This window comes from Panthera onca, chromosome B3, assembly GCF_046562875.1.
Source record: "Panthera onca isolate mPanOnc1 chromosome B3, mPanOnc1 haplotype 2, whole genome shotgun sequence".
Taxonomy (NCBI): Eukaryota; Metazoa; Chordata; class Mammalia; order Carnivora; family Felidae; genus Panthera; species Panthera onca.
Window position 1 is genome coordinate 121,099,904 of NC_138344.1, and position 14,050 is coordinate 121,113,953.

At 52.4% G+C, this 14,050-nt stretch overlaps 1 long non-coding RNA gene across 3 annotated transcripts in view; it reads right to left on the bottom strand.

The window, feature by feature from the left end:
- LOC132670126 (uncharacterized) overlaps positions 1 to 13,440 on the bottom strand; it is a 277,363-nt gene extending 263,923 nt beyond the window's left edge. The window contains exons 1-7 of one of the 3 annotated variants that reach the window (XR_013556011.2): positions 13,085 to 13,238; positions 11,828 to 12,039; positions 8,538 to 8,954; positions 7,513 to 7,853; positions 7,071 to 7,177; positions 6,598 to 6,968; positions 4,954 to 5,425 (exon numbers count right to left, since the gene is read on the bottom strand). This is a non-coding gene — a long non-coding RNA (uncharacterized LOC132670126). Of the gene's footprint in view, positions 1 to 4,953; positions 5,426 to 5,480; positions 6,969 to 7,070; positions 7,178 to 7,512; positions 7,854 to 8,537; positions 8,955 to 11,827; positions 12,040 to 13,084 lie in introns of those variants that run through there. The other 2 variants (XR_014137843.1, XR_009606452.3) reach the window with 2 other exon arrangements.
- Between the last annotated feature and the right edge of the window lie 610 nt (positions 13,441 to 14,050).

A 14,050-nucleotide genomic window follows, 5' to 3' on the forward strand; every position in this document is an offset into this window, starting at 1 on the left:
GGCCAGGATGTGATGGGGAGTTGGATGGTGGGAAGGGGGCAATTCTGGGCCCTGGAGAACATGATTGCTAAAGCTTGAAGAAAGCCTGGCAGCTCAGAGACCTGGGTTCCGGCCCCGGCTCTGCCATTACTAGCCAGGTGACCCTGGGTCACTGTCCTCCCCTGTCTGGGTTTGTTTCCTCGCATGTAGAATGGCAGAGGGGCCGGGCTAGCTGGTCCTACTGTGACATGCTGTGAGGCCTTCTCCCCTCCTATGGGGCTGGCCCTCTCCCTGCCACCACCAGCGTCCACCCAGGACACTCCTCAGTGTTTGCCAGGGAGCTGGAATTGACACCAGGAGGAAATGTCCCTGGGTGTCCCTGAGAGCAACATGGAGCTGGAAGGCCTGTTCAAGGGGCCCACCCAGAGCTCCGAGGACCAAACCCCAGGGAGGCAGGAACCCGGCACAACTAGAGCAAAAACTATTCCTCTTCTGAGAAGCATTCTTCCCAAGCCAGCCCTCTCCGGGGAGGCCCAGGCCTCAGCCCGTCGCTCCACCCCCATCCCACTGCCCAAGTCTGCCACCTGGGAGCAGAAAGGAGAGGCCTCAGGGGCGCCTGGGTGGCTCCGTCGGTTGGGCGTCCGACTTCGGCTCAGGTCACGATCTCACGGTTTGTGGGTTCGGGCCCCGCGTCAGACTCTGCGCTGACAGCTCGGAGCCTGGAGCCTGTTTCCGATCCTGTGTCTCCCTCTCTCTCTGCCCCACCCCTGCTTGTGCTCTGTCTCTCTCTGTCTATCAAAAATAAATAAATATTAAAAAAAAAAAAGAAAGGAGAGGCCTCAAGGGTAGGGGTCATGAGTTACTTGCTAGCTCCAAACCTAAGTATTCTCCTTTGTAAAAATGAGGTAAAATTAGTACCTTAGTATTTTCACTTATAAAATTGATCATTTCAGTAGCTCACGTGATGAAATGAGGTCATGCTTGTCAAGCGTCTAGCACGGTGCCTGGTGGAGGAACCACTCAGTACATATTAGTCCCATCCGTTGCCAGAGGGCTGCCTGCGGGGGGAAGGCCACACAATTTGAAGACTGGGCAGGAAACAGGCTGGTTCCTATCCGGCTCCTGTATGTCTCAATCACAGAAGGGGAATGGGCTGGGCACCTGGAGAGGTTGGTGGGAAGCCCGCTGGAAACAATGTGTGCAACGCCCCCTGCTGGCTGGGAGCAAAGGAGCAGGGCTGTGGGCTCAGGGAGCTTGGGGGTGATGCAGGGGATCCTCGCTAGCACAACTGGTTGTATATTGACCTGTATATTGACATATATATTGACCCAGTATTCACAGAGCATGCCCCAGGTGTTACCAGCCAGGATTTCAGAGGGATGCAAAATGAGTGACAGGTAAACTAGGTTTTCGGAGCCAACTTATTTTGAAGTCAACCAGGCAGGCATGGGTTCGAGCTCAAAAACCACCCCAGGAACCACCATCTGTATCGAATACAGCACTTGCAAAGCTCCTTGCATCTTGGACTGGTGGTCTGTGGAGGGACCTCGGACAAGGCACGTACGTGATCCCTCTGAGCATTAGTGTCCTCATCTGTGACCCAGAAGTCTTCTCTACCCTTCCCCCAAAACCAGAGGGGAGAGACGCTGTCACTTAGGGGAGTGGAAAGCCACCCAAGCCGTCATGTCTTCTCTATGGAAACCTCATCCCTTTGAACCTGGGCTGTCACTCATTTGGTTCATCCAGAAGGGATCCTGTCATGTTCTTGTGGTATGCCAGGCTCCCCACGCTCTCCCATCCACCAGTACCCTGGCTGAGCCCAGGCTCCGGGCCCTTCTGATGGAGATTAATGGCAGAGCCCAAACCTCTCCTTGAGCCCACGAGAGTGGACGTGGCAGGTTTGTGCAAACAGCAAATCTGACCATGCAAATCTCCACACTGCACATTCCAGGCCATGCCTGGTTATTCCTCCTCAAATTAATTGGACTGCTTAGCCTCACAGGATCAGACTGGCGAGGGCTATCTGCCCTCCTGGCTACCTGTTCTCTCCCAGACTACCGGGCAATTCCTGTCACTGGGGATGGCTGCAAGGGCTTGACAAGGATGGGAAATACATTCTCGATGGATTTTTATTGACAACTCCCATCACTACCACAATCAGCAATTTCCACTGCCAGTGGCCTTTACTGCACATATGTATATGTGCACACATACACACACACACACACGTGTGCACGCACGCACACACAAAGCAAAGGTGAGCACTGGAACCCCTCCAGGCTAGAGAGATGCTTTAACACCTCTATTAACAGAACCCAAATTGGGTCTGTTTTACTTTTTGAGGGTGTGTTTATGTGCCTCTGCATTCATTCACGTAACAAAGTTTTATTGAGCTATTGATTGCGAGGTATCGGGACAATAGCAGTAAACGAAACAGACACGAATCCTTGCCCAATGAGGGTTTACACGCCTGGGTGTGTGTGAGTGTGAGTGTGTGTGTGCATGTGTGGTGGGGGCATGGGACAGAAAAGTAAATAAACAAGTGGCATAAACATGTTTGATGGTAACTTGTGCTATGGGGAAAGCCAAAGTAGACGAGGCGTTTTGTGTGTCCCAGGATGGGGGCCAATTTTTAGTAACATGGTCAGGGAATGTTGTGTTAAGAAGGTGACATTTAAGTAAAGATCTACAGAAAGTGAGGGAGTGAAGCATGTAGTTACTCGGTAGAAGAGGGTTCCAAGCAGAGGAAATGGCAGGTGCAAAGGCCCTGAGGCAAGAACATGCCTGTTGACAGAGAGGCTGTCCTGGAGACAACAAAGGAGAAGAACAGGACATATGTCAGAGAGAGAATGAGGAGGAGCGGGTGGTATCAGGCTCTGAGGGCCATCAGGAGGACACTGGTGTTTACCCTGAGTGAGGTGGGAGCCATGCAGGGTTTTGAGCAGACAAGTGACATCATCTGTCTGGCACTTGAACAGGCTCATTCTGTAGGGAGTAAGAGTGGGAGAGCAGGGGGCCCAGGCTATGGGAGGGATGTGGACGAGGAAATGATGGCTGGGACCAGGGTGATGGTGGCAAAGTTGGTGAGAAATTGTCCACTGCTGGACGTACTCCAAAGGTAGGGTGGGTGGGGGGTGAGTTAGACGAGAAATCATCCACTTTGATTTGTGTAAATATTTCCCTGGCATATTTTGTTTCTAGTCCATAAGGTATGTAGGGAGAAGGAACAGTGTCCACACACACAAACACAACTGACACGGAAGCAAATCCTCGTCAAAACCCCACCCAACTTCTCAGGTGAGAGTGGTTGGTAACAGGACTTCCTTCACAGGCATGCCGTGAGGACAGTGCATGCAAATCAAGTGGCAAACTCTTGGACTCAATAATGAGGAGCTATATTTATGAACAAAGTATTATCAAGGGTCCCCTACCCCCTCTTGCCATCCAATATAGTTCATTTCAGCCCTCTTCTGAAAGTTCAGAAATTAGCACCTGTCTAATAAGCAGGATATGACAAAGCTCTATTTAGAGAAAAAGGGTGGGGAGAGGTTAATCAGGGTAGGCTTCCCAGAGAAGGAGCTGGTCTGACTGCCTCACTTTTCAGGTGAAGAAACCAAGGTTCAATGACTTTAAATAACTTGTGTGAGGTCACAAAGCTAGAAACTGGCAGAGAAGGGCTTGTGTCCACGCTTGTCTGGCTCAGAAGCCACGGCTCTTAGCCAAGGTGTCACCCTGGTGACAGGCCATTCCCATTAGAGGAGAATGATGGCCACTCATGCGAGGACCTGGGACGATATGATCCGAATGGCCGTCACTTAGGGTGAAGCCGGATGTGGGCATCTTGGCACCACCTCACTAACAATCATACATTCTTGGTATGAGCATGAGCAGTGTGCCAGGCCCCACGAGAGGGGGTTTGGATGCATGATCTCACCTGCCCGCCGTCTCGCAGGCCAGAAAACAGGGCCGGCAAGCTTACTGATTTCGCCTGCGAGTGTCCGAACTGAGACGAGAACCCAAGTGTTTCGGCAATCTATCGCCGTGGAACAATCAACTAGAAAAGTTAGTTTATTCTTTCTCGTGATTTCGTGAGTCAGGAATTTAGGCAGGGCCCGCCTCAGTGGTTCTCTGTTCATGAGTTACCTGGGGTCACTCATTTGCATTCGGCTGCCCGCTGGGCTGGGAGGGAAGGACCCAGAAGGCTTCATTTACACGCCTGGCACCTCAGCCCTCCTCCACATGGCCTGTCCATGTGGCCGGCATGGTGGCTTCAGGGTAGTTGGATTTCTTACGTGGCAGCCGGCTTCCAAAGGAATGAAAGCAGAAGCTGCCGGGCTCCGTAGGGGCCAGCTGGCACAGTGTCACTTTTACCACATTCTGCTGGTCAAAGCAAGTCACGGGGTCAGCCTGGATTCAGGAGGAGGGGAAACAGATTTCTCCTCCTGAAGGGTGTGGCGAAGGGCGCGTACCAGAACGGAAGATGCTTGTGGCCATTGAGGGACACTGACTACCATCCCCAGCCTCCTGCTGCCTTTCTCTCAGCCCCTGGGCCTGACCCATGACACTCTTATGAAGCCTGCTAGACCCCTGATACAAAGCACATGCCCATGTTTTGTCTTACCAGGCCCTCCTGCCCAGTGACACCTTCGTGTTCGCAAGAATTTATTGTATCTTGTTTCCTTGAGGGCAGGCACCAATGTTTCCTGCTTCCTAAGGCCCCAGCACCTAAGTTAACCTAAGCTTGTCTTTTTTCTTTTTTAATTAAAAACAATTTTTTAATGCGTATTTATTTTTGAGAGACAGAGAGCGGGGGAGGGGGTCAGAGAGAGAGGGAGGACAGAGGATCCGAAGCGGCTCGGCGCTGACAGCAGAGAGCTCGACGGGGTGCCTGAACTCATCACGACCTGTTCGGATGTCTGACGCTTGGCCAACTGAGCCACCCACGCGCTCCCCCCTACCTTTTTTTTTTTTTTTAAACATTTATTTATTTTTGAGACAGAGAGAGACAGAGCATGAACGGGGGAGGGGCAGAGAGAGAGGGAGACACAGAATCGGAAGCAGGCTCCAGGCTCCGAGCCATCAGCCCAGAGCCCGACTCGGGGCTCGAACTCACGGACCGTGAGATTGTGACCTGAGCTGAAGTCGGACGCTCAACCGACTGAGCCACCCAGGTGCCCCCCCCCCCACCTTTTTAAAAAGTAAGCTCTATGCCCGACGTGGGGCTCGAACTCACAACCCCGAGATCAAGAGTCGCACGGTCTGCAGATCAGCCTAAGCCTGTCTTGTTCTCAGGCATCTATAAGAACCTAACATGTGACTCGCAGGCAGTCCGCCACCGGAACAAAACTGGGGGCAGATTCACTTTTGCAGACCCAGCACATGGCCTTCCCCAGAAGAAGAGCTTCATAAACAGGACTTTCTGGCACCTGACTTCATGTGTTTGGGCCTAGAGCAAAGGATGAGAGAGTCTTACTTCTCCAGGACCGGCACCATCATCATCTCCTGGGATGTGTTTATTTTTTTTTTTATTATTTTTTTAACGTTTATTTATTTTTGAGACAGAGAGAGACAGAGCATGAACGGGGGAGGGGCAGAGAGAGAGGGAGACACAGAATCGGAAGCAGGCTCCGGGCTCTGAGCCATCAGCCCAGAGCCCCACGCAGGGCTCGAACTCACGGACCACGAGATCGTGACCTGAGCTGAAGTCGGACGCTTAACTGACTGAGCCACCCAGGCGCCCCTCCTGGGATGTGTTTAGGAACGCAGGGCTCCCCTCCCCACCCCAAGATTTTGCCTTTTAACAAACGCCCAGTGGTCCATATGTATGTTCAAGTTTGAGAGGACTCTGGTAGCGGTTCCCAAGGTAAAGAGAACAGGACAGGTTGGGAGGACAGATGCCGGCTGAGCCCACTTAGGTCAAGCCCAGGCATCAGAATTTCCTGAAAGCTCCGGGGTGATTTCCATGTGGAGCCAGGATCAAGAGTCACTGGTTTAGAGTGTTAGTTCTCTAAGTATGGTGTGTGGATCGTCGTACCCAAATCACTTGGGGCGCTTATTAAATATGCAATTCCTGGGTCCCACACCATGTTTTGGTCTAAATCTCCTGGGGCGGAGCCCAGAAGTCCACATTTTTAACCATCTCTCTAGGTGACATGAACGTGGACTGAAATTTGAGACCGTTGGTTTAGGGCCACGAGTGAGGGATGACGGCGGCAACGAGGTTTGCAAATGTTACAAATAATGATGTGCAAAAGTTAGAAAATACAGACAAGTAAAAGTGGGAAAAAAACAAACAAACAAAACCTCCCTGTACTCCTACGGCCTAGAGACAACTGGAGGCCCCCTCGACACCCACTCTAGAGACAGGAAGGAGCCTCCCTCCCCCAGGGAGGCTGCCCCCCATCGCAGCGGTGGGGCTGTGATTTGGGTTCTGTTCTGCTGGCAGGGTGGAGCCTGTCATCTGGCCCGGACAGAATTATTGCCTCAAATTACATGGTTGATTATCAATTACTTGTGTCCGTGTGAGAGCATGTGTGCGTGTGTGCATAAGTGTCTTTGCAAGTCATTAAGGGTCGTAATTCTGGATTATCGTTGATTAACGAGAGGGAGGCCTGGTACCTCCAGCAGCCGGGATGGCAGCCCCACAATTATGTCCCAGCTGATCAGTAATTGGCGCAGCGCAAGATGATTTCTCTCTCTCCGCTGCCTCCTCCCGGCCTCTCCTGCCGGCTCCGCAATTAGGGCCATTGCTCATTCCCTTCCAGCCTGGGCTGAGTGCACGGGCCTGCTTTCTGGCAAGCGGCTGCCGTGGGGCTGGCTGACGGTGGAGGGGGCGGCGGCAGAGGTGCAGTGATGGGGTGTGGAGCTGGCATGGGCTCCCGCTTGCTGAGCACGGTTCTTCCCAGGGAGCCCGGGAGCCAGTCTCCAGGGCTTGCCCCGCCCCCACGGCCTGGCTGGGGAAACTGAGGCCCGGAGAAGGAGAAGGGCAGCTTAGAAAACAAAAAAAAAGCCAAAACCGGTGACTCAGAATGCTATGGCAATCCGACTCCCACCCCACAGAGCCGAGGCAAAAGCAAAGACAAACCTCCTACCATCACTCCCATCCTTGGGAGGCTGTCAGGTGGCCGTCGGTTGTCTCAGATTTTGTCCTCCAGAAACTGCGGATCGATGCTCCAACTCCCGGACTGGGGGAAGAGCACTGAGGAAGGTGCCGTGTTAATTCGAGGCGGAATCATCACCTGCCTGGATTCTGGCAACGGCTTCCTAACCGTTCTCCCATTTCCACGCTGGGCCCCCATCCACGCTGGGATGGAGGGACTTTTACAACGCCCCATTGCACACTGTGCAAGATACCCTCCCTCCACCCCAGCTAACTCTCCGTTGCCCTCAGGATAAAGTCTGGGTCCCCAGTCTCCACCCCGCCCACCTCCTCTGCCCCTGCACAGACGCCTCAGGGCTCCAGCTCTCTCCCATCCTTTGCCCAATCTGGCCCCTCTGCCTAGAAGCCCTTTCCCTCCTCCCATCTTCTGTCACCTGGAGCGCACACCTGTGGTGGGGCCCACTCACACTTGGGCTCTATTCCCGAGAAAGGGGTTCTGCCCTCACCGGGGACCAGCAGTTAGAGAAGCAGAAACTTTCAGGACGGCTTTACAGGGGTTTGAGAGGATGGGGAAGGCGGGGCTGTTCCGGAAAGCTTCCACATAAAAGACTCTGCAGAGCCACTAGGCAGTTTGTTTCTGAGCCTTGCAGCTGTCTTGGCCATTTTCATTTTTATCTACTTAGGGTGGTCAGCAGGTCATGGCAAGCGGGAGACGTGATGCTAATGACTCCGGCTCCACGTGGCGACCATTCAGGAAAAAGCTGCAATGTTCTCTCTGCCACATTAATCAGAGAAACACATCAAGAGCTGTTGCATGGAGACAGCTTTCCTCCCAGTACCTGCCCTGCATGCTAATCACCACCCCTCCTGGCGGTGAGTCAGCTCCATGCCAGGCGGGTGGTGAAGGAAGGCCAGAAGTGCCAGCTCCTTGCGGTGGGGAGCAGAGGGGTGGGAGCCAGGCCAGGTGGGAGCCAGACCCCTGAATGCACACTGCATGTGACCATCACTGAGGCCTCCGGCAGGTGGGATGACAAATCCTGGGAGAGTCAATCCAAATGGAAACCCTGGGCTATTCCTTGGGTCTAGTGCTTACCCAAGTATACTAGCGAGAACTCTCCAGAAGCTGATCCTTGGACAGAGTCCAGGGTTCAAGCAAGAGGGACCCCATTGCTAGGCACTCTGGTAACAATAAGACATAACCTTTGGTAGTGCTTAACATATGGCAGGCAGCCCTGTAAGCACTCTCCATATATGACTCATTTAATCCTCATAAAGCCTAAGAAGTGAGTGCTATTACTATTCCCACTGTGCAAATGAGCAAGGCCACACACAGAGAGGTTAAGTAACCAATCCAAGGTCACACAGCTAGTGACAACCGACTGGGTTTAAACCCCAGAAGCCATGCCACAAAGCTCTCCCATTCCATTGCTCCTCATTGCTCTGCAAGAGCCAGAGTCACCTGAGCCCGTAGTGACCATGGAAAGCCTCCGAGGGCCTTTGCCTTGTCTTCATTCATTCATTCACTCCTACAGCTGCTCTTCGCAGAGCACCAGCTCTGTACGAGACCCTGTACCAGGCACAAGGGAGGCAATGAGAAAACAGACGCAGGCTTCAGAGAGAGACTGGCATCAACATAGTATTTCCACAGATTCATAGTAATTGCAAAATGCGATGAGAGTCATGAGAAGTGCCAAGTGCCATCAAAGCATATAATGGGAGGCCCTTTCGCACATGGGAGCCCTCAGGGAGGGCTCCCAGGTTTTCAGATCCCTCCTTCCATCATTCTGTCCACAAATACTTATCAATCGTTTGTTCAGGCACAGCGCATCAGGACACGGTGGTGAGCAGGACAGAGAGTCACATCCTCAGGGGCAGCCTGGTGGGGAAGGCAAATCAATACAAATGTTCCAGGAAAGGGATTAGAGCCAGCTGTGAGGGTTCTGAGTGTTGTTGTTGTTGTTATTGTCATTATTATTATTTTTACTAGGAAACGCGTCATTTCTTTAAGGGCCTCTTGCAGGGAGAAAGAAAGCTAGCTGCTAGAGATGTTCACGTTGGCTTTGCCCACAGTTGCTATCAGGCATCCTTGCAGGACCTGTTGGTGGTTGAGCTACTGAGTGCACCAGGCCCTTTGCATCTCCCTGAGGACAGGCTGGCTATTGTCCACTGCCTCCCCCTCCCCCAGCTGCCCCACCCCCTCCCAGTGGGGCTTTTCCACAAGATGCTGGGGAATTCCTCTTCCTATAGAAAAGACCCCACCTCTCTGCCTATAGAAAAGACCCCACCTCTCTGCCCTCCCCGGGTGGAGTCCCACAAACCTGACAGCGAGTTATGGGAGGTCACAGCTTTGGAGAAAGATAGGGAGCAAGAAACGGAGCGTTTTAAAACGTGTCTCTGTTATTTCCCTTCTTGGCCTCCATCATCTCCCCACCTGGCATATGAACTTGTTCTTCCCTTACACGGCTCTGAGAAAAGCACCATATGGCAGTTCATCAGGCCCATGGGCTAGTTTCCATCCAGCCCGCTCGGATTTCCGCCCAGGCTTGGGTCTACAGGATGACCTACCCTTCACGAGGCCCATGGAGGAAGAGAGACAGTAAAAGTGAAGACATACAGAGCATGAACCGGCAGCCGGGAGTTGTTCTGAGTACTGGCTCGTGGTGATGCTGGCAAAAACCCTCGCCGCTATCACCATCCCCATTTCACAGAGGAAGACACTGACGTGTGGAGATGTTCAGAGACATCCTCAGGTCGCATGGCTAGTGATGGCAGAGCTGGGATCTGAGCCATACTAGCCATCAGATTTTGCTGATTTGCTCTCATGGAAAAACCCAATCTTGGCTAAAAGGTTTTGGCAGGTAGGGGTGAGAGTTTAGAAGAAGGGGTCCTGCCCATGTGTCCAGGAGAGGGGATGCCAGAGGAAAGACTGGTAAATCCATGAGGCGGGCAAAGCCCGGCCTGCCCCACCTCCGATGGAGCAGGGTCTGAGCTAGGTAAGTGAAGCCAGCACAAGCCAGGAGGATCCCTGGAAGCAACCCCCTTGAGCTGGGTAGGGAGGTTCCAGGAGCCCTCAGGAGACCCTGGAGGCCGGTTTCCCCTTGGGCTCCTGGCCCAGCCTAGGTCCTTACCCCTGGCTCCCTCCATCACTGTTTTCTCTGCTCTCCAGGAGTGAGTACCAAGCACACCCTCCTTGAAGCCTGCTGAGCCGTGAGGCTGCACCGAGGTGTGGTGGGACCAGAGGGACCTGGACGCAGATCTTAACCCCGTGTTTGCTGTGTGGCCGTGTGGCCAAGCAACACCCACCCCTGTGTCTGTGGGCCTCATCTACGGGTGGTGTGGTGAAAAGGTGTGAATGAGCTAAGTGTCGAGAACCTAGGTAGGCTCCTGGCACAGAAGAGGTGTGTGATCCATGTGTCCTGCCCTCATTCCCTGTGCTTCCTTCAAGAACAGGAGGGAGGAAGCAAAGCCTTCTGGGCTTGGGGGCTGGGCCTACAAGTAGGCCAGGTGGACATACAGGGCCTGGCTTGACACTCGCCCCCCCCCCCCCAGAAAAAGGGGCTTTATTTGACACAGCTCTACCCTCCTAGCCCCCTCAGCCTTGTTGGGTTCCTTCCCATGTGTTTCCCCTGCTGCACATCTGCAGAGAAGGGCCTTCACATCCCCACGGGCTGTGTCTGCAGTGTCTCCTGGAAAACATGACCCCCACTGGACTTGGGTCAGAGGTCCAGGACAGATGTCGGGCTCCTGTCCGTCCCCTCCAGTGTCCCGGGGGCCTTTTGATGGGAGTCCAGGCAGTGCCCAGGTCTCCTGCCCAGGATTTCCCCTTTGAGAGGAAAAGCTGAGGGACCTTGGAGGGACTCACTGTCCCAAAGAGGATGGTAAGGAACAGGAATTTGGTGGAGGCTGTGGTGTATGAGTGAGTTAGGCAAGCAGCACACAGAAAAGGAGGGCACTTTTCTTTACACTACCCTTTTTGCTTTCCATAAAAAAAAAAAAAAAAAAAAAAAGGGAATACAGAGGTAAAGAAAGAAAAAAGTGAAAAGTTCCTTTTATTCCCATCTCTCATCAATTATCACTGCTTTCCCTGGCAGTGACCTGTATTAGCAGTTTGCTGTGTGTCATCACAGGCTTTTACTAAGCATTTACACACACGCGCAGGTACATCCATGCACGCATGTGCAGGGTGCCAGGATCTTTGTTTTTTTTTTTTTTGCTTTTACGCAAATACTCTCCTGTTGACCATATCGCTCTGCAATTTTCTCCCCATAACAGTATATCCTGGACATCTTCTCATGTCAACATACACGGGGCATCCTTGTTGGTTGTTTTTTAAAAGCGTCTGCGTAATATTGCCTGAATGGATGTAACACAGCCGATTCAATCCTACCCTTTCCACTCACACCCTCACTCAGGGTCCCCGTTGCCCGCCCAACTCTGGGAAGCAGGAGTCAAAAGGATTTTATGGTAAATAGTGCCTCTGCACAATCCCAAGGGATGCCCTTCACATTCAGAATGTGGCAGCTCCTCCCATCCCGCATGAACAGATAAGGCGGCTCCAATTTTTTTCCACGCAAACAATTCTGTAGCCAGCAACCTTGCCCATGCCTCTCGGTGCACGTGTGTGAACAGTTCTCTGGGCGTTGCTACCTCAAGGTGGAGTGAATGGGCAGAAGTGCAGGCGTCCTACATTTGACAGACCCTGCCATGATGTGTGTCTGTGTGTGTGTGTGTGGGGGGGGGGTCGCTTACGGCTCCTATGCCCCGCTCGGCCGCACCAGTCCCCCAGCACATATCCATCATGTGGCTGCTGGCCGGCCAGCCGCTTCCAGGAAATCAATTGCAAAGACAGGCGATTGTCATCAGCTTGAACACTGGAGGCCATCCAGGGAGTAGATTCAATTGTAGGAGAAAATCATACTGGGCTCAAGACCGCTTGTAATGGAGACCCCTTGGTGACCTTTCTGGAGAAGTTAAAAGAACACAGGCAGACACACTCTCACTCTTGATCATCTACCACCAACCCAACTGCTGAGAGCACAGCCCTCTGCCCTTGGAGAACCTGCTCCTCATTAGTAGCCATACGGGAAAGGGACGGGGGGTTGGTGGGGGGGGGCGGTGCTGGTCCAGGGCCCAGGCTGCCGGTGTGCAGGCAAGGCCAGCGGGGCACCTGCTCCCCGGGAGGGTGGACCCAGTTGACCATCAGGTCCCTAGTTACTCAAGGTCACAGTACCCGCCCCCTTCTGCTCACTGGAGAGGTGGTCTGGCAGCCAGGCAGCGATCCTCCAATGACCACGCCCTCTCCACCTATTCCCTTCGCCAGGGTCCTCCTGCTGAATACAACCCTCTCTCCCTCACCTGCACAAACACAGGTGCAGACATCATGACCTCTGTTCTTATTATCCAGGCTGAGAACCATGCCCTGCACCCCCACCCCCACCCCGGGGACCTTTTCAAGCACAGTATCAGGGAGGGAGGTGCGATATGGACAAATCCAACATATTCCTCAAGTGGAAGGGTGACCAGAGCCTTTACCTGATTTCAGAGGAGCTATGATTATAAGCCCTCACTCTCCAACCCCCGGCCCCATTACTTCCTCTCTAGATCCCAACTACCCACACCCACACCTGGCCCTACACAAAAAAACTCAGCCATAGCTGTGGACTTGGGGAAATACACATTCATCTTCTATGTGCAGCTGTCCCCCAGCTCTCCAGGCCCACTTACCTAATAATGATCAAAATAACTCTGGCTACCATCAATTGAGTACATGCAGTGTAATTTGCCAAGTGCTTTACATGTATCATCTGACTTCATTTTCACAAACTTGATATGTGCCGCTATGATTTACAGGTGCAAAAATGGAGGCTCAGAGAGGTTAAGTAACTTGATCCAGATCACACAGCTGGTTGTACCAGAGCCAGGATTGGTAGCCAGGTCCTTGTCAGACTCCAGAGACTATGGGCTTAGCCACTGTGCAACCTTGGCTCCCACATACCGCACTTGTACCTCTCTCTCCATGTGGCCTTGCCCTCTGTTCGTCCCCGCCTCATCCGCTGGTATTCTCCTGTGTCAGGGGCCAAAGGGGTCAAGATCATCAGGGTTCTGTTGGGAAGGCATGTCCTTATTCTACAACAGCTCTGTGCCTTGCTAGACTTTAACCTTCCCCAGCCGCCCAAGGACCGATGTCCAGTCCCAAGCCTGGTGCAGGCACCCAGGTCATTTTCGCTGCTGACAAAAGACAGAATGATGGGGGCAAGTCCCAACCACTAGTTTAATACCGCAGAGCCCATAACATCCATGCAAATTAAATATACTTATCTGCTGGCCTGAAAAGATGTCCTAGTATATTTTTCTGTTAAAAAAGACAAGAAAGCAGGTTTTATTTATTTATTTTAAAAGTTTATTTATTTATTTTGAGAGAGAGAGAGCAAGAGAGCGAGCGAGCACGGGGGAGGGGCAGAGAGGGAGAGGAAGAGAGAGAATCCCAAGCAGGCTCCGTGCCGTCAGCGCAGAGCCCAATGCAGAGCTCAATCTCACAAAGTGAGATCATGACCTGAGCTGAAGTCAAGAGTCGCACCTTCCACAGACTGAGCCAGCCAGGAGCCCAAGATGGCAGGTTTTAAAGCAACATACAGCAAGAAAACATTTTATTGATGAAACAAAAGTATTCTCTGTGATCTAAGCATAGAAATGGGCTATTTGCCAAGATGTTAACAGATGATTTGTCTTCTCTTGGCTTATCTGTGTTTTCTATTTTTTTTTTCAATGAACATGTATTATTCACATGATTTTAAAAAGCAATAAAAATAAACCAATCCCGGGCTGATTGTACTTCTCCCTGTCCCTGTCCCTACCTCCAACAGTTCTGAAAAAACAAAAAACAAAACACCACACTTCCTAGTCCTGGGTCTTCCCTTCCTTCCCATCATTTCCACATCTCAGTAAAAGTGGGGTTGGCCCTACCTGCTCCAG